Source organism: Adiantum capillus-veneris, chromosome 20 (genome assembly GCF_014529385.1).
Source record: "Adiantum capillus-veneris isolate H3 chromosome 20, ASM1452938v2, whole genome shotgun sequence".
NCBI classification, from domain to species: Eukaryota; Viridiplantae; Streptophyta; class Polypodiopsida; order Polypodiales; family Pteridaceae; genus Adiantum; species Adiantum capillus-veneris.
Genome location: NC_140950.1, coordinates 70,331,839 through 70,351,582, shown reverse-complemented (window position 1 = coordinate 70,351,582; position 19,744 = coordinate 70,331,839).

Here is a 19,744-nt window from a genome sequence, read left to right as displayed (position 1 = left end):
TGTCGGCTTATCAAGCATGGTTAAAGCTGAGTGATCTTTATGAGAAGCAGAGTGCAACTTCACAGGTATACTGGCTTAAGAAGCTTGTTGACTTGAAGATGAAAGAAGGGACACCTATGTCCAATCATCTGAATGAATTCAACACAATCTATAGTCAGTTGTCAGCTCAAGGTGTCAAGTTTGATGAACCTGTTAGAGCTATGTTCCTGTTGATCACATTGCCGAAAAGTTGGGACACTTTTTGCACAGCTTTGAGTAATTCTGCACCTCCAGATGGTTTGAACATAGCAGGTGTAGAAGGAAGTCTGCTTACTGAAGAAACCAATAGAAAGACAATGGACCAAGGCAAAGGAACAACCTTAGTTGTGAGTGGAAGGACCAAAGAAAAGTACAAAGGTGGAAAGAGGAATCAGTCTCGTAGCAAGTCTCGTAGTGCTAAAGGCAAGAGTTACATAGAATGCTACCATTGTGGCAAGAAGGGTCACATGAAAAGAGACTACAGAGAATGGAAAGCAGAAAAAGGCAAAGAGAAAGCTGAAGACCATGGTGAGAAGAACAAGTCCTCAGTGAAGATTCAAGAAATAAATGTGACAAACACTGTTGCAGAGGATGATAGTCTAGTGTCAGGAGACATCTACTTCTTGAAGAATACAATGGACTCAGCTCTTCTTACAGCATCTGATGGAAATGCACTGAGTGACTGGATTATAGACTCAGGGGCATCACTTCATGTGTCTCCAAACAAGGAGTGGTTTACCTCTTATGTGACCACTAAAGATCATGTTCGGCTAGGCAATGGGCAGACATGTGAGATCTTAGGTGTTGGAGATGTTCAATGGAAGTTTCAGAATGGCTCTTCTTTCACGCTGAAGAATGTGAGACATGTTCCCGCAATTACAAAGAGCTTGATCAGCACAGGTTTACTTGATGATGCTGGCTACGTCACCACTTTTGGACAGAACATGTGGAAGATATCCAGGGGTTCTATGAGAGTAGCACATGGAGTAAAGTCTGGAGGACTTTACATGATTTATGTATCAAATGTCTCTAAAAATGTAATCAATGTAACCGAGCAGTCGAACGTTTCTTTGTGGCATAGCCGGTTAGGACATATGTCCAAGAAGAAAATGGAAATCTTTTCTCGTTCTGGTTATTTCCCTGGCTTTTCATTTAATGATTTTGAATTCTGTGAACATTGTCTGTATGGTAAGCAAACACAGCAGCCACATAAGCATAGAAGCAGTAGAAGAGATACACAGTTGGCACTTGTTCATAGTGATTTGTGTGGACCTATGCCTAACCTATCTCTAGGGGGAGCTTCTTACTTTATGACATTTATAGATGATTACTCGAGGAAAGTATGGGTTTACTTTCTCAAGCACAAGGATGAAGCGTTTAGTGTTTTCAAAACGTTTGTGACACTTGTGCAGAATGAGAGTGGCAAGAAGCTTAAATGCTTACGCACTGACAATGGTGGAGAGTATGTTTCAAAGGCCTTTCAGGACTTTTGTGAGTCAAAAGGTATAAAACGTGAACTTACTGCTCCTTACAATCCTCCTCAAAATGGTGTTGCTGAGAGGATGAATAGGACCATACAAGAGAAGGTCAGAAGTATGTTGTCTAATGCACAGCTGCCAAATGGGTTTTGGGCTGAAGCTGTATCAACAGTTGTTCATCTTGTAAATAGATCTCCTAGCAAGGTTTTGCAAAAGGATTCAGTGCCAGAGATGGTATGGTTAGGAAAAATGCCCTCATACAAGCATCTCAGAGTCTTTGGCTGTGAGGCATATACTCACGTTCCAAAGGAATTTAGGAACAAACTTGAGCCAAAGAGTAGAAAGTGCATCTTTCTAGGCTATGGTAATTCCGGTGAGATGGGGTACAGACTTTGGGATCCCGAATCCAGAAAGGTTGTCCGCAGCAATGATGTTCACTTTAATGAATCCAAATATCATTCTAAACCAGAGAGGGTTGAGGAGATTAGAAGAGTTGTCTTCCAAGAAGATGGACCTGCACGTGCAAGACAAAATGTCAGAGCTCAAGAGGAGCAAGGACAGGATAGAGTGGAACCACAGGTTGTGGTTGAGCCTGAGCCACCTATTGTGCATAGATCTGGACATGTCACGCGACTTCCTGATACGTTTGTTCCATCTATGAACTATGTCATGTTGACTGATTGCAATGAGCCTTCATGTTACAAGGAAGCATTGCAAATGAAGGACTCCGGGAATCGGCAATTGGCCATGCAGTCAAAGATGACAGCTCTGCATAAAAACAAGACATGGAAGCTAGTTAAATTACCACAGGGCAAAAAGGCTCTACCTTGTAAATGGGTTTACAGGTATAAGATCACCGCTCATGATAGTCAGCCAAAGTACAAAGCAAGGCTTGTTGCCAAGGGCTTTAAGCAAGAACAAGGCATTGACTTTGATGAAGTCTTCTCTCCGGTGGTCAAGATGACTACATTACCTTGTAAATGGGTTTACAGGTATAAGATCACCGCTCATGATAGTCAGCCAAAGTACAAAGCAAGGCTTGTTGCCAAGGGCTTTAAGCAAGAACAAGGCATTGACTTTGATGAAGTCTTCTCTCCGGTGGTCAAGATGACTACATTGAGATGCTTTCTTGCATTGGTTGCCATATTAGATTTGGTGTTGCACCAAATGGATGTCAAGACAGCGTTCTTGCATGGTGATTTAGATGTGGAAATTCACATGCAGCAGCCAGAAGGGTTTGTTGAGAAAGGAAAGGAAGATTGGGTATGTCAGTTGTTAAAGAGTCTTTATGGCTTAAAACAATCACCGAAGGCATGGTACGATAAATTCCACAAGTTTATGCTTTCTCAAGGCTACAAACGTAGTGAGTTCGATCATTGTCTATATACAAAGAAGGCTAAGGATGGTAGTTGGCTGATCCTTATTTTGTATGTGGATGACATGTTGATTGCTGGCAAGCACTTGGAAGAAATTTCAGCTTTGAAGTCAAAGATGGCAAAATCGTTTCACATGAAAGACATGGGTGAGGCAAGTCATATACTTGGTATGCGCATTGAGAGAGACAGATCAAAGAAGTTGATTTGGTTATCTCAAACAGAGTATATTGACAACGTTTTGCAACGTTTCAATATGGAGAAGGGAAAGGCACTGAGTGTTCCATTGCCACCATATGTGAAACTTAGCGAACAAGATCGTCCCGTGTCTGAAGAAGAACAGGCTGAAATGGATAAGATTCCATATGCGTCTGCAGTGGGTAGTTTGATGTATGCAATGATTGCTACTCGCCCAGACATTGCATTTGTAGTGGGAGTAGTAAGTCGATACATGTCAAACCCAGGCAAGAAACATTGGGAGGCAGTGAAAGGAATATTGAGATACCTGAAAGCTACAAAGAGTATGCGTATATGCTATGGGAGTCAGGAGCTAAGTGTAAAGGGTTTTACAGACTCAGATTATGCAGGTGACTTAGACAACCGAAGGTCTACGTCAGGGTATGTCTTTACATTGGCTGGTGGAGCAGTATCATGGCGTTCTAGATTACAAGATTGTGTTACTCAGTCTACTACAGAGGCTGAATATGTTGCAGCATCAGAGGCATGCAAAGAATCAATTTGGCTTAATCGACTAGTAACAGACTTGGGAATCAAAGAAGAGATGCCTGTGTTATATTGTGATAGTCAAAGTGCTATACAATTGGCTCGCAATCCAGTTTATCACTCAAAGACAAAGCATGTGGATGTGAAGTATCATTTCATCAGGGAAATGCTCGAGGATAAGCAACTTCAGCTTGTCAAAGTTCACACCACAGAAAATCCTGCTGATCTACTTACAAAAGGACTTCCCTCAGAGAGCTTTGCGCATTTTCACAAGCAGTTAGGTGTAGGGTAGTACACCACTTCTCTACATCTCTTGTATATTAGCTTGTATAGTAGCTTCTCTCACACTTAAAGTACCACATTGGACTTTAAGTGGGAGGTTGTTGGGGTATAAAGCCCAATGTGGTCGCCCAGGTAAGTGGGCGGGCCGCCAGGTATGTACACATATTCTTTTGTTAAAACCTAATAAGAACTCACTATGCTCTACACATTACAGTAGAGCGAGTTCACCATATCGTCGTGCTCTTCTTCTCGCACTCTCTCTCGCGTCGCACTTCCGCTCGTACTCCTTCAACAAATGCCTTTATTTGTGAAGCTTGTTGATGAATTTTTTTGTCGGAAGGAACTCAAAGACAAATTCATGTTATTCACAAAGAATGAACTAAGAAAAACTTGGAGCAATCCATCAAAAATTGGTACTAGTAACCCACCCCCCACCTGTGGGTTCTGTGTACCTTTATATTTCTGCTCTTTTTAATCCAATTCAACTTTCTCGAAAAAAAACTAAAAAAATTTGGTACTGGTCTATTTTGAGAGTATTTTGGAATTTTAGGGATATTTTGGGAATATCCACCATGTTGAGAAGATAGGTTGAATGCAGAGGGCAATAGGTACGAAAATCAAATGCTTCAATCTGGGCTAAGAACGCTAGCTTTTCCTCTTGCAAACCTCAGCCAAAGTATGAGCAAAGGGTTGCTTTTATAGCGGTTTTGGGACCTTGAGTTTTGTTGGTCCCCAATTAATTTGTGTGAGAGAAAAGCAAACATTGAGTCCAAAGAGAATAGCAAGATATCCAATGTAATATCACGTGGAAGCCCCGATGTGATGGTACTCGAGAGCTAGAGATATATGGTAGAGAGAGAGAGAGAGAGAGAGAGAGAGAGAGAGAGAGAGAGAGAGAGAGAGAGAGAGAGAGAGAGAGAATACTCAGATCAATTCCAAGAGAGAGAGGAGAAGACTCTACTCAACTATAGGGACATTACTACCAGGGCAACTCTTCAAGTGTGGAGAATCCTCTCTTGAACCCAACCTATGTTCATGCTCTGACAGCCTCTCTCTCTGCCCAAGGACTGAGATGTTCAACCACAGAAGCATAAGGCTTGGCCAATGTGTTGCATATCATGATGGTGTGAGACTATTTGCCCTTCTTCTTACTCTTACACTTGTCTTTTAAGGATTTTAATTCATCAGATGGCAATTCTAATTAATATAAGTTGGTAGTCTCCTCCAAATTGTTATCCTTATATTTTTTCTTTTATTCTAACTTCTATTCTTTGGCTATCATGTGATTAGTTGTTGGGTTAGATTGGTAATCTCAAACCCCTTCAGCTTCTCGTTGTTGGAGCCATTGAGAAAATAAGACCTCATATTTTTGTTAGAGTCTAGATGCTCCCATTGCTTGGCCAAGTCTTTGATATAATCTGTAACTTATCTAGCTAAGCTCAAAAAGGATTTATTTCTAAATTCTATATGCACTAATTGTTGCACAAACGCCTTCCTCAAACTTTAAGAGGTGTACATCTTGTAGCCTAGATAGTGGTAGTACACTTCCTGGCTCCATTCTTAAGAGGTGGTGGAGCTCCACATAATTGGTTGATTTTATCTTCTTTAAAGCTACCCATTCGTCAAGTTCCTGGACACTACATCTGGATTAGCTATCTTCCTGCCTCTGAAGGTTTGAAAGCATGATTTCAAATCCACCTCTTTTCTTTTATGAGTGTCTCATTTTATTGGCATGTGTCCATCCTTAGTGCTAACATTGGTTAGTCCATGCAGAGTTGTTGCTTTATCCTCTACTTTGCTTTTTCACCTTATGCACACTCTCTCAATCCCTTTGTCTTCATGAGACTATTTTGAGTGTCTTCTTGCATAGGGTGAACCATCAATGTGTTTGTCATCATAGTAGCTAGTCGTAGCTTCAGTACCCCCCTTCTTCGTTCAAACCTTCTAAATTCTCTCTTAGATTGAGTAAAATGGTGTCTATTTTTCCAATTTGGGGAGTTATCATTATATCTATGATGGGTTCCTCTAATCAATCTATATTAGTTGTCAGCATCATGAGACTCTATGGCGGAGGGGACTTGATCATTATATCTATGATCTTCTAATTGATCGGTAATGGTTGTCATCATTGTGAGACTCCATGGCAAAGGGGATTTGATCATCATCCTCTTGGGCTACTAGTAATTTATTAGGCCTCGCTCCATGCCTATGTGATTAACAAGACTTGCATTATAGCAAAAGCATTGAACTAATCTGATTGAGACCCTCTTGAGACTAAACTAAAAGATGAGGACTATAGGGAATTAGAAAACTAAAAGAAAATTGAGACTAGAAGAAGCCAATATATTATAGCCTATATAGATGCAAAGAAAGGCTCAAGATACAAAAATAGATATTAGAAGTTCAAACATACAAGACTAAAAAATATTTGACACAAAGTATTTTACAACTACTAGTAGCTCCAAGACTCAAAGCAAAGTTATAGCGATAGCACTATAATAGCAACCATATATGAGTAATTTATCCCAGCTTCTATTAGAGGTTATTGATTGTTTACATTTTTTTTTCTATCTTCAATAAGTCTTTGCACTTAAGGGCCTTCTTCGCTAGGTATTTGTATCCTAACACCTGAATGTTTGATAATGATGTCGAAGTTGTCACAATTCCCAAGTCAAATGGCAACAAGAGATTAGAGTATAAACTAGGTCATTCAATAAGTAACTACTACTTTTAAAGAAAAACAAGTGATCTTTTCTATTGTAGAAGCAAACACACAAGACAAAGCACTTTCAAAATCACGCCTCACGCATGCGGCTTTTTAGGAAAGACAAGCGTTGTAGGAGTAATTGGTATATGTGGTCATACATTTTAACCCCCCTTTCAAAGTCAATGGATCTCTCAAAAGCTCCATCAGAGTAATGGCTTAGAAGTTTCACTTTTGGCTCTTTGATTTCTCTCTACTATCAATCCTTATCCATACCTTGTCAAATTGTTTAGATTGCTTATATAATCTTATTTCTTCTTGTAAACCTGAGTAATTTCATCATAATAAGAGGTGGCAAGAAAATATGCAATTGATTGATCGAGGGGGATGGTTGATACCTAATGTTGTGTGAAATTCACTTTATTTTTTGTTATTTCAATTGTTTCTTTCATGTTTGGTGCTTACTTTTATTGTAGAATGATTAATTTATTGATTTTATTATGATTAATAAGGTTTGAGTGGTATCAAAGCCTTGGAAACACTCCAAAAATTGTGTAGAAGTCATTTACAAGTGGCTCTCTTTCCTAAATATTCTAAGAATATAAGCTTTTCTGTTTCAAATGCTATCAACCACAAGTATGTGTGAGTAGTTCCATGGAGTGGTGACAATGGTTGAAGAAAAATAAGTAAAAGCACTCCATGCATCAAGCGTCTACTAAAAATTTCAAAATCTCCGCCATAAATTCAACTCACAACCCCTTCTACAATTTGTACAAGGCTAGAGGATGCTTCTTAAATACTTCAATTTCTTCTTTATAGGACTTGAAGACAATAACGAAGTTGAAGTACACAACATGGAGACAAAATATATGGATGGCTTTGACGATGGTTATCATGAGCAAGAAGGTGACTTAGACGATCGAGATAACACCACTACTATTCCTCAATTACATATTCTTTTTCATATGCAAGTAAAGATTAGTGATGATTCTTTTTAATTGGTGCATGATGATGGAAACACACATGATTTTATTTTGTGTATTGCATAAAAGCTAAAAGTTAATATTACTCCTACAAATTATAAAATAAAAGCATCTTTTGAAGGAACCAAAGGAAAAGTGTGTAAAGTTGGTAAAAGGTTTGCAATACCAATTAGAAGACTTCATTACACCACGAGATTTTCATGTTGCATTATTGCAAAACACTGATTTTTTAGGTTTGTCTTGGAAACACCACTTTTGATCCAAAAGAATGAATTATCACACATGAGAATAAACCTTATATGTGACAAGCACTCCCAATGCTAGAACTAGAACATCTTCTTAGTCATACCCAGACTAAATCGCTAGCTTGAAAGGATCGTAATTTTTTTTTTGGTTCTTATGAATTGAATGGCAATATATGAGGATAATTTATCTCTTTCTTAAGGAGATTTTTGAACAAAGTATTAAAGAAATTTTAGTTGAAGAACAATCTCCACAATTACTTTCCTCTAGAGTAGAGAACCATACAATAGTGTTACTCCCAGGTAGAGTTTGGTTATCATCAAGGCCACATGGTGCAAAGTGATGTTCATAAAACTATAGTTTGTAAACAATTTGAACATTATGAGTTCCTTGTCATGTCGTTTGGTTGAAAAAGGTGCTACCCCCCGTTTCATGCATTATGAATTGCATCTTCTTGAATCATCAAGGTTGTGTGGTGGTTTTCTTTGATGACATTTGTTGATATTTTAGGATCGTTTTATAGAGAGATTAGATTCAAAACAATGAACACATAGTGGACACAAAACTTTGATTATGATTATGAGAAGAGAGAGGCTTATATATCCAAAAACATAAGTCTATTGCATAAGCAGTGATTTCAAGTGATGGTGACCTAATCCATGATGTCATAAGAGGTGAGAGGGGTTTCCCATAGGGTAGAACTGACCTATAGCTAGAGAGTGTTTCCCATAGAACTAAGCTAAAGAGTAGGTGAGTTTGTTTCAAGACCCTCCCTTAAATTCTACATGTCTGAGCTTGTCTAAGTGTACCTTGCTAAGTGTGATTGGGATTTTAGGTGCCGGTGTCAGTCACTGTTGCATTTGTGTGATGTGATGCAAGTAGTAGGGAGCTATTGACAAGAAAGGTGAGTACAAGTCTACGGTAAATTGCTTGTCTATAGGGTCAATAGATCCCTTAGGGATTTATTATGTGTGTAATAAAAAATATGGGAGGTCTTACCATCACATCAAAAAGGCATGGGGTAGTGTCCACAAATCCATAATGCAAAGTGATTATGTGATTTTTTACATGCCCAAGAAAAAACCATAAGGGGGAAAGAGGCTAGGTGTTTATTAATCAGTGCACCTTCCTTTTAATTTTTATGTTTGATTTTTATTATGAAGTTTTCTGAGTGATATCTCCTTCCAATAGCTTTGCCAATCTTGAAATTCATCCATGTCCAACACTTCTAGCAATTGCATCTGCGTTTTCACTTGCTTGCCTAGCGAATTCCCTCCCTCAGGCATAGAGTTTGAAATTGGCATGTTTGGGAGCCAAGAATTGATAGTCCTTAGCTTCACATTGAAAAAAAGGGGCATAGTTTGAATAAAATGACCTCGAATGAGCTAAAAACCTCATGCAACCGTGTTGAGTAGCACTTTGATAGTATGAAAGTGAGCTCCATGTGAGTAGCTCCTATCATTTTTTCATTAAATCCCTTAATATCAAAGGAAATTGAATGTTGGTGACTTCTAAAAATTGACGTAAGCACTGACATGCATTGTAGCATGAGGCCGGGTGAGATACATTCAAGTAGAGCTGATATGTGAAGAAGATCAATAGATAACTCGATGGTATCCTAGCTATAATCACAGGGGAACTCATTTGTGATGTAAGAGGGGGAAAGCCAAAAAGAAATTCCTTCTTAGGCACCAAAATTTGCATGCATTCCAGCATGAATACCATGACTTTGTTGGACAACTCATTAGGATCCTTTGCTAGAGCCTTGCATATGAGCCCATAACTAGAGAAGTTGGCTATTGAGTGATCAATGGCACAAATGATGACTATTGGCCAATTTGATTGTAGCCATATGTGAATGCCACCAGAGATGCTCTTAATGAAGGAAGCCAAAAGCTTCATGCTAAGCGAGATTCAACCCATGTTGTAGACCAAGGTTTAGCACCAGGGTTTGCACTACTTGAACATCCACTTGTAAAAAGTGTTGTTCAAGATTGAATGTTTTATCTGGTTTGATGCAACCTTGAAGTGGAGATGTTGATAGGACTTGTTTCTTTGTGGTCAACCCCAAGGATTGTGAGAGGTTGACTAAATATTAAGGGTTGAAGTCTTTATGAGTAGGTCCCAATAACCACCTATGTTTTTTGAATCATAGAGTGCAACACAAAGATGATGAAGCTACTAATGGATATGGGGTTAATGAAGAAAATCAGGTCTATGTCATGGTGTATTCCAATAAAACACTAATGTGGTCATTACAACAAAAAGAACCTAGAAGAAATAATTAGGAACAATTTTAAGCACTCTTTAAACAACCGAGGGCTTTGAGACCATGTTGATATTTTAGGACTAACTGATAGAGTGACTAGATTCAAGACAATGAACACATGTTGGGCACCAAACTTGGATTATGATTATGAGAAGAGAGAGGCTTATATGGCCAGATACATAAGTCTATAGCATAAGCAGTGATGTCGAGTGATAGTGACCTAATCAATGATGTCATAGTTAGAGGATGTGTGGGGCAGTTTCTCATAGGGTAGAGTTGTCGTGTAGCTAGAGAGTACTTCCCATATAGCTAAGCTAGAAAATAAGTGAATTTGTTTTTCAAGAACATTTTGATTTTTAGTAAGAGTGATAAAGAACATCATGCACATTTAGATTTAGTCGTTGAATTCTTGCATTTTTATTTGAATCCAAAGAAAATCTCCTTTTTCAAAATTGAGATTGAATATTTAGGTAACATTGTTTCCAGTATCAAGACTCGATTGGATCTAAAAAGGCTAATGTAATAGTGAATGGCCCATATCTCAATTGATTCATGAAATTTCTTCTCTTCTTGAACTATGTAGCTATTATAGAAAATTCATTCATAATTTCTCATATATAGCTTTACCACTGGCAAACCTTCTAAAAAGGATACATCGGTCAATTGGACTAAACAACATCAAAAATAATTTGAGACTGTCAAATATGCATCTAGAGATGCTCTTATTTTGCAAATTCTTGATTTCAGAAGACCCTTCTGTTTAGTTACAAATGATGAGCTAGTGGTTATGATATTTTTGTTTATTGATGTAAGATATCCCATTCCATATGAAAATAAAAAACCAAAACCAAATGACTTAAAGTACAACATTTAGATAAAAATTTGTTGGCTAATATGCATGCTTTGAGGTTGTGTGAACATTATTTGATGGAATCTATATTTACAATGAATATTGTCTAGAAATGCATTCGTCCTTTCCTTTCACTACCAATCATCTCTTATTGGCGTAATGAGTGGGTATCATTCATTCAAATTTTTGAATTACTCATTCAATATTATCTAGGTTATGAAAATAAGGTTGCACATGCATTTAGCTATATGTCATCAATTAATAGTATTTATGTTGTGTATTCACAAACTTTTCAAACCTGGTTGATATTTATGTTGATGACGTTAATTTTGATGTAATTTATGCCCATTTTTGTAATTCTACATCTTTTGTTCATTCAGGGCACTCTTTTCATGTTGGACATTTATTTTATGAAAAGAGATTGTGTGTTTCATTTTCATTCCATGAACTTATTCTTAGGAAATGTCCTGAAACAGCTCCTATTAGGCACCATGGAATTGCCACAATTATTTGCATAGCAGAATCTTAATTGTTTTGGTCTCACATTTGAAAAGACGTCATTATATACATTACAAAATGTTTTACATGTCAATGTATTAAGCATCATTATGGTAAGAAGTATGGTTTATTAATGTCCTTGCCTATTACTAATTCCCAAGGTAGTGAAGAGTGTGTGTGCAGTGCGGATGTGGTGCGGTGCGCATGCAGGAAGGGGAGAGGGAGAGAGTAGGCATTGTGTGGGTGGAGTAGGGCTCTAAATGAGCTACTTCTTTTTGTTGTATATATGTACACACATAAGGTGAGCAGTGGGTGAGCATCCATAGCCTCGGTGGTCGGGCAAGGCAGATACGTGATTACCCCAACAATCTCCCACTTAAGGCGAATGTGCCAATAAGTGGGTCCTACTAGCTAAGCTACTACTATGTACAAGAAAATAGGTGAGAGACTCTCTCAATCTATGCCCATTAGCTTGCTCAGTTGATCTACATGCAGTCGTATCGGCTCTAGTGATAGGCAAGCGTGCGTATCCACACCATAGCCTGCATGTAAATTCTGCCGACAACTCTGTATGGTCCACTATGCATCATGCTAGTGTCAGTCATCATATGATTAACGATTCCTGTTGCAAATTCTCCCACTGCAACTACTAGGTCGGGCCTCGACACTGATAGGTCATACATGAGATGTCCAAATGCTATTGAAATCTACACAAACCTAGTTGTCTCTCCCCTGTGCTATTTGCAATCACTACATCATCAACACTATCCATCGCGTATGGATGTGTTGATGCCGACATTGGGATGGATACGTCCCTCTTACCCATATATGGAAATGTGCATCCTAGCACCAACTCATCAGTCTCTAGCATGAGCATATCAAAGAACTCCATGTTTGTCATCTCTGCATGTGTCTCTAGGGAGGAGACCTGCTCTACCTCTGTTTACACAGACTCTAACAACACTTGTTGTGTCTCACTAGAGCACTGCCGCTCTACATCTGTCTCTCTAGAATCTACTAGCACGTCTTGCATACCTTAATGCTCTACCTCGTTAGCATGGTGAAGCTCACCCTTCAAGGAGACACGTCTCATCTCTCGCTCAAAGCATGCCAACAACAAAACTGAGACCATGCCATCTCAAATCTCAGACACATGCATGAGATATACCAAACCACTGCAGGCTCCTCTGGCAATCACTAATGAACCACAATGCATCTAGAAAGACTTCTCTCTGAGCAGTATCTGACACCCAAAATCTGCTAACTGTCTCATTGAGATCAAGCTCTATTTCAACCGAGGAACATATTGCACATGTCGTAGCATATATGATGCACCACCGGCAATGACAAGCAAACATCTCTTGCACCTGCAATGTCAAACGCCAAACCATCGGCCAAGTGTAGACAACCAAAGCTCCCACTAGAGAAGGTGCTAAACCAGTCACAATATGGTGTGACGTGAAAGACTACATCCTCATCTAGCAACCAACATGGAGAAGTGTTACCTCTCAAAGACATGTAAGCAGAACGAACGCTAAAGGCAAACATGACATCACCATCAGTGGCATATAAAGCCACCACTCTAGCATGTGCCAAAACCTCATCTGTACCATGCATAGATCTCTGTTGTTGCCTCATATGACTGAAACAACAACGTCTAATGTGCCTTGTGTGATCACAATGGCAACATCTCATACATTGGCAACCACGAGATCGTTGTCTCTCACGAGTCATCATTGTAGACTCTAAACTATCACACATGTTTGCAATCATAAGTAAATGCCAAGAAACCAAACTATGGCGAGAAAACTTGGGATAAATTTGGCAGAGTATCCCCTATAAACTGAGCAAAAAAATCAAGTACAATCTCTACCATAAACCATGCCAAATTGGCAACAAAGTGTCAACCATTACACAATCATGGAAACCATGATCAAACGCATCAAAAATGATGCTCACATATGCATAAAATCAGCTCCAAAATTTTCTCTATTTGCAAGCATACAATCTGGGACAAACTGAGCGTAAAGCACATAACCATATACACAAGTAGTGAGCAAACTAGCTCAAAACACATCCACATGAGAAACTGCTTGCAAAAATTTGCAAAAAACATGTGAAATATGTGACTGGCAAAGTCTATAGCCACATGAGCATGTGCAATCCTCACTCTAGCGAGAGTGGGTACAAGAACACTAAATTGTTCCCAAGATGACAAAACCTGTCAAAGTGGGAGTAAGACTCGACCACTGAACCATTAGAGAGCATAACTGCAAATAATCATGAAACATGGCAAGAATTTGGTAGAGTTTTTCTTGAAAACTCAAAAAATCTCACCAATACCGCATAAAGCATGACAAAGACTCAGTGTCTCAGTAAATAGATCCACAAATGGTATACAAGCACTACCAAAACCCTGGCAAACTGGCTCACTCTTGAATGAGTGGCTCTATGGACCTGTACCTATCCAAAAAACGTAAATTGTGAACCTGCTACCTTCGAGCTATAGCTAGCTCAAGCTGTATATGCAAATGCATACATAGCGAGAAACTACACAAACCCGTGCTAGAAATTGCTTTCTAGAATGCCCCACACAATCATACATACTATGCACTGCAAGAAAGCACAAATTGTGAGCAAAACTGCCAGGAAACTGACACACTACCTCATCGATCGAAAAACATGTCAACCGGAAAACCAAGTGCAAAACACAATCAACCAACTGCGTGTGATCAAAATCGCCGTCCGAGAGGAGCGCTCACGAGAAAAACTACTCCGGAATGGGCATTCAAAGTCGCTATGCATTTGTGTGTGCCACCAAAGCTAAAAACTAGGAAATTGTCAATGCCAAAACACCGTTGGGGGTGGGGGGGGGGGGGGGGGGGCACCAAGGAAACGTTGCAGAGCCGAGCCTCTCCGGATGAGGGCTAGAGGAGAGCCGATGCTGCTCTTGCTCGTCTGTCTCCTACCAAGTCAAAGTCGAGAAAATCGCTCGGTGGCAACTTTTGCCGTCGAACGGAAGTACACTAGTCGAATAGCCACCAAATTGATTAGGGCCAATGCCAAGCTGCTAATGCGAAGCTGAGAAGAAAATCACCAAGAGCAGAGTCAATGCTGAGCCATAGAAGAACTCCAAAAGCTGAGAAGAAAAACACCCTGTAGAAATCACTCGTCGAAGATGGATTTGAGCGGTGAGCCGATCCGCTCTCTCTCTCTCTCTCTCTCTCTCTCTCTCTATGTACATCAAGGTCGGAAAGCCAAGGAGAAGCAGTCCAATGCCTTGCCAATGCCAGGTGACTTGTGCTTACTTGTCAAAAAACTCACACATGGCGCCTGTGTGTGTATATGTTGCGGAGTCCAGATGCATGCGACCATCTCAAGTGGTAAAATGTGTACCCAAAAAGTATAGTGGATCTGCAGATCCATACGCCCATGTTTCAATCTTCAAACAAGTGTTGAGGATGGAACAAGTAACTGATTTCCATACTCAATATGAAGGTTTTGGGTTGACCTTAGATTGGGACCGCTTTGACCTGGTTTCAACCTTTAATCAACCTGGAATTCCCAAGTATTGAGCAAATTCTTCGAGAATTCGCTGAGGAATTCTCAAAAGAGGAATTAAGCATAATACTGTCTCCCAAATCTATGCATGTAGACAGAAGGAGAAGGAAAAGGTAAAGGAAGCCTCGCTTCGTTTCAAGCAATACATAGAAAGATGCCCTGCTAGAGAACTACCTCTGGATGATGCGCACCGAGTGCACACACTCTCTCCTCTCTCTGCGACCAAGAGAGTCAAAACTTTCTCTCTTTCACTTCCTTTTTGCCTTCGATGCCGATGAAGAGCTTGCAAGGCTATACTATCTCTAAAATTGTTGTTCTTCGCACTCTCTCTAAAAGTGTGTGTGTGTGTGTGTGTGTGTGTGTGAGAGAGAGAGAGAGAGAGAGAGAGAGAGAGAGAGAGAGAGAGAGAGAGAGAGAGAGAGTAACACACACACCTTCCCAATGTTGCCTCTGCTTGCTTGCTTCCCTCTCTCGAATGCTAGCAAGTTCTCTGGTGTGTGTCTAACCACACAATTCCCCAATCTCCCAAGCTCCCCTTGCTCTGCTCGATTCTAGCCTGCGTTAACTAGTGCTACAGAGGCCCGATTCTTGCAATTTTGACTCTGCACACTACCTTGCCTAGCTACTCTCAAAGACATGTTGCGCGATGACAACTAACCAACTTGAATTGAGCTTTTTCTTTGCTTGGTTTCTTTGCTATCAATGGCAATGCTCAGTGCTACCCAATTGAGTTGCGGATGCCCAATTTGCTGCTAAGTTGTGTACACTCAATGTCCAACACTACCAATATGTTGAAACACACCACTCACACACAATATGCTACTCGATATTTGGGAGCTTCAAGTTCAGCTTTCCCTGCTTGGACTGTGCAGGTTCGCCCAATTTCCTATACTAAGGGCTCATAGATCTACACTTCCCCAAGCTCTCCAATGCTCTTTTTGCTTACTCGAGTTCCATTTTCCTATGTGCTTGCATCCAAGCATCAATATTATCACATGCTGCAATTTCTTCAAGCTTTCACACTCTCTCCCTTGCAAAATCTTCCTAGATTCTCCAAGCCCAAGAGAGGTTGCGCACGCGGTGAGCGTGGGAAGCCTAGTACCACCGTCTTGGGCCGATTCTCTCTGATCCGGTTCCACCTCCCATCCAGATCTACTCAAGGAAGCTCCATCAAGCTTCCATTATTCGCCAAGATCAAGCTGAGCTCCACACTTCTGTGTCTTGTTCAAAAGCCATCGCACACGCATCGATCGTCGTCGTGGCTCTGATACCAGATGAAGAGTGCATGTGTGCAGATGCGTGTGGGAGAGAGAGAGAGAGAGAGAGAGAGAGAGAGAGAGAGAGAGAGAGAGAGAGAGAGAGAGAGAGAGAGAGAGAGAGTAGATGATGTGTGGGTGGAGTAGGGCTCTAGATGAACTACTCCTTATTGTTGTATATATGTATACACAATAAGGTGAGTAGTGGGAGAGCGCCCATAGCTTGGGCGGCCGGGCAAGGCATAGACGCCTTTACCCCAATAGGTAGCACACTTTTGTGGATATTATTATTGGCTTGCTATTCACTCGTGCACAAAATGATACGGCATGGTGTAGCATAGATAGATTTAGCAAATAGGCCTATTCTCTACTAGGTGAGAAGACCATCTTAGCTAAGTAAGCAAACTCACATTTTTGTTCAACATGTAGGCCTAAATCTATCGTTTTTTATTGAGATAGGCATTTTTTCAGTTAGTTTTACTAATTTGTCCACTCAAACTGATTTCACTTTTGCATTTCATTTTGAATCCAATGAGCAAACCAAAGCTATTAATAGCATGTTCATGAGAGACCGGGTACATGGGATGCATACATTCATATGACTCAATTTGCATACAATAATATATGTCACTTACCCACAAATGAAGCACCGTTTAAAATTTTGTATGGATACTCTTTGCCTAATCCTTTGTCCCGTAATTCTAATAAAGTTCCGCGTGCTAATGAAAGTCACGTTTTGACAAGAGTGAAGCAAGGATGCAAAGATGGGATTAATTAAAATTATTGGCCAAGGTGGACATTAAATTTCTCGTTCAATTGTAAAATCTCAATCTTAGGATTGTTACAAACTAATTAGGCTCAAATAAGAGTTCTAACTTGCAATAGAATCACAAAGGATGAGCCTAGGTGAGTAGATTGGAGTTAAATGAGGTAATATTGAGCCTATATGACCTTAGGACTTCAATCTTTAGAGCCTTACTTATAAATGTGAGTTTAAACTTATTTTTAAAGGCCTTTATATAAGCTGAAAAGCCTCCATACACATTGAGCTACTATCAACAATTCTCATCAAGATTTCTTGTGCATATTGTGTCCTTGTCTAAATGTGACTACACATTGATAATCTCCTACTTTTCCTCTTCAGTTTATCTGCTTTCATTGCATGAATTTGGTTGGTTGTTGATGGGATGGCTATGGCCTAAACATACTATTTGAGTGGTTTGGTTGAACTAATTTTTGCTACTTCTAACTATAAAAAAATTAGAGAGGTATTGTTAAGTTTTTGGAGACCTTTTGGGCTCATTTTATGCACCCTAGAAATGGTGGATCACAATTTTGTGCATGTTTGAATTAATGTTTTATCAGGTCCAATAAATGGTCTAAGCTATAGAAAAAATTTAGAGAGGTATTGTTAAGTTGTTGGAGACCCTTTGAGCTAATTTTAGGCACCCTAGAAATGGTGGGTAGCAATTGTGTGCATGCTTGGATTAAATAGGACCAATAAATGGTCTAAGCTTATTATATCATTTTGTTGCATTCTGAGCTTGCCCAATCTAGTTAGTGGGCATGTAGTCAAGATTGTCTACATGTTTTTTTTTGGGTTAACTCATTAATCAGTGTGGATAGGCCATTGTGCTTAACAAGCCAATGTAGTCTCCTTGCCACAACTGGGTCAAATTCGTATATATTGACATTGTTATGGTAGTGTATACACAACTACTACATTGTTTGTTGTAGCAACTTGCTAACATTGCCATCATTGTGTGGGACCAACTTTAAAGTGATTAAGTTACTATCTTAGCCTAGTGACCCTCTAGATTAGCTAGACTACCATTTCCATTTACACCTATGGCATGGCCAAAAAAAGGGTTTTGATACTTAAGGGAAGTTAGAAGCAAGTGGTGCTTGCTAGTTCTTTTATTTAAGAAATGTTAGTGTGTTTAAGTGGTTTTAGATTGAGAGAATCCATGTCCATTGAATTGTCATTCATGTGCTTCTAAATTATCGATGACTCTATTTTCGTATCATGCCTACTACTCAATTCAAAATAAGGAGGCCCTTGTTTTGAATGAGTATTGTTGTGGGGTTAGTGCATGGCCTTTTTTGGCAAATGTCTTGTTTAATCCTCCCCACATCACTATTTTGACTTGTCAATTCACCAATTTCTTGGATAGGCCCTCGCATATAACGCATTTGCCAATTTTACACCTATGAATCTATAAAAATGTTAAAAAAAATATTGCTACTTGGCTATCCTTGGAGCCCTAATTTCATTTGGCCACTACTAAATGTGTGTTAAAAAGGCCATGCAAGCTTGCAGAAATATACCATGGGTCCAGCTAGCCTACCCTGCTTTTCCTTACATGCCCTACACACTCTAATTCAAAGGCTCTGTATCCAAAGCACCATACTGCAACATACAATGATTCAGGTCCTAATAAAACTTTGTTCTTGCATCGATCGGCCAAAAAACACCTAGTTAAGATAAGAAGGTCTTGTTTGTGTATCTAAAGCTATTGAAGTGCTTCAACATGTAGTAGTTCAAGAACCCTATTGGCTGTTATCATCATCCGATCATCCTCTACATGCACAACCCAAAGCAAGGACTACAAAGTTTATTCTAGGCCATCGAACAATGGTGCATATGGATAAATGAAGCAAAAAAAAACGTGCTATGTAGCAAAATCCATAGAAGACTATAAGAAACTTGTTATGCAAAAAGCAGCACTGACAAAAATTCGGCAGAAAATGACGAATTAACCTCCGCAGTACTGCCTTTAGTGGAAACGGAGGCCGAAATGAGCCCGAATAAAAAATCTGAGCAGACTAAGCTCTTTAAGATCTCCCAGAATTTATGTCGACCTGCAAACACTATCCAAAGCTTACAAAAATCAAATAAAGTGAGCAGGCATGTGCTGGAGCTGCTGGTAACTAAGCTCCGGAGGATGCAACTTGCTCTGATACCAATTGTTGGAATTAGGGTTGCAAGGATACACACACAGTTTGGAGAAGACGAAGGAAGCTCAAGGCACACACTAGGGAGTGTATTATTTAGTGTGCAATGGAAAGATTGATAGCCCTAGAATGATGGGCGCTTATACAATGCACGACGGAAAAAAACCTCCTAGTGAGGGATAAAATGCCCCGTCAGTCCTAAGTGTGTTCACACACATCACTACCACATGTATATGGTAACACATATTGTCTTTGCTAAAGGAATTGCTACTCACAAACAATGGCTCTCTCCGATGGTTATTGCCCCCAAGAAGAATTCAAACAAGATAAAGGTTTGCATGGGACCTTAAGAGCACTCAATAAGGTCACTATCCTAGATGGATTTCCTACTCCCTTCTTTGAGAGAGTACTAGAAGATGTAGATGGCCATGCTCTGCTCACTTTTATGGATTTTTTAAGTGGTTACAATCAGATGGCCATTTTAGGAGATGATAGGATCAAAAAATGTTTATTACTCCATGGGGAGTCTTTGCCTTCAAGCGCATGCCCTT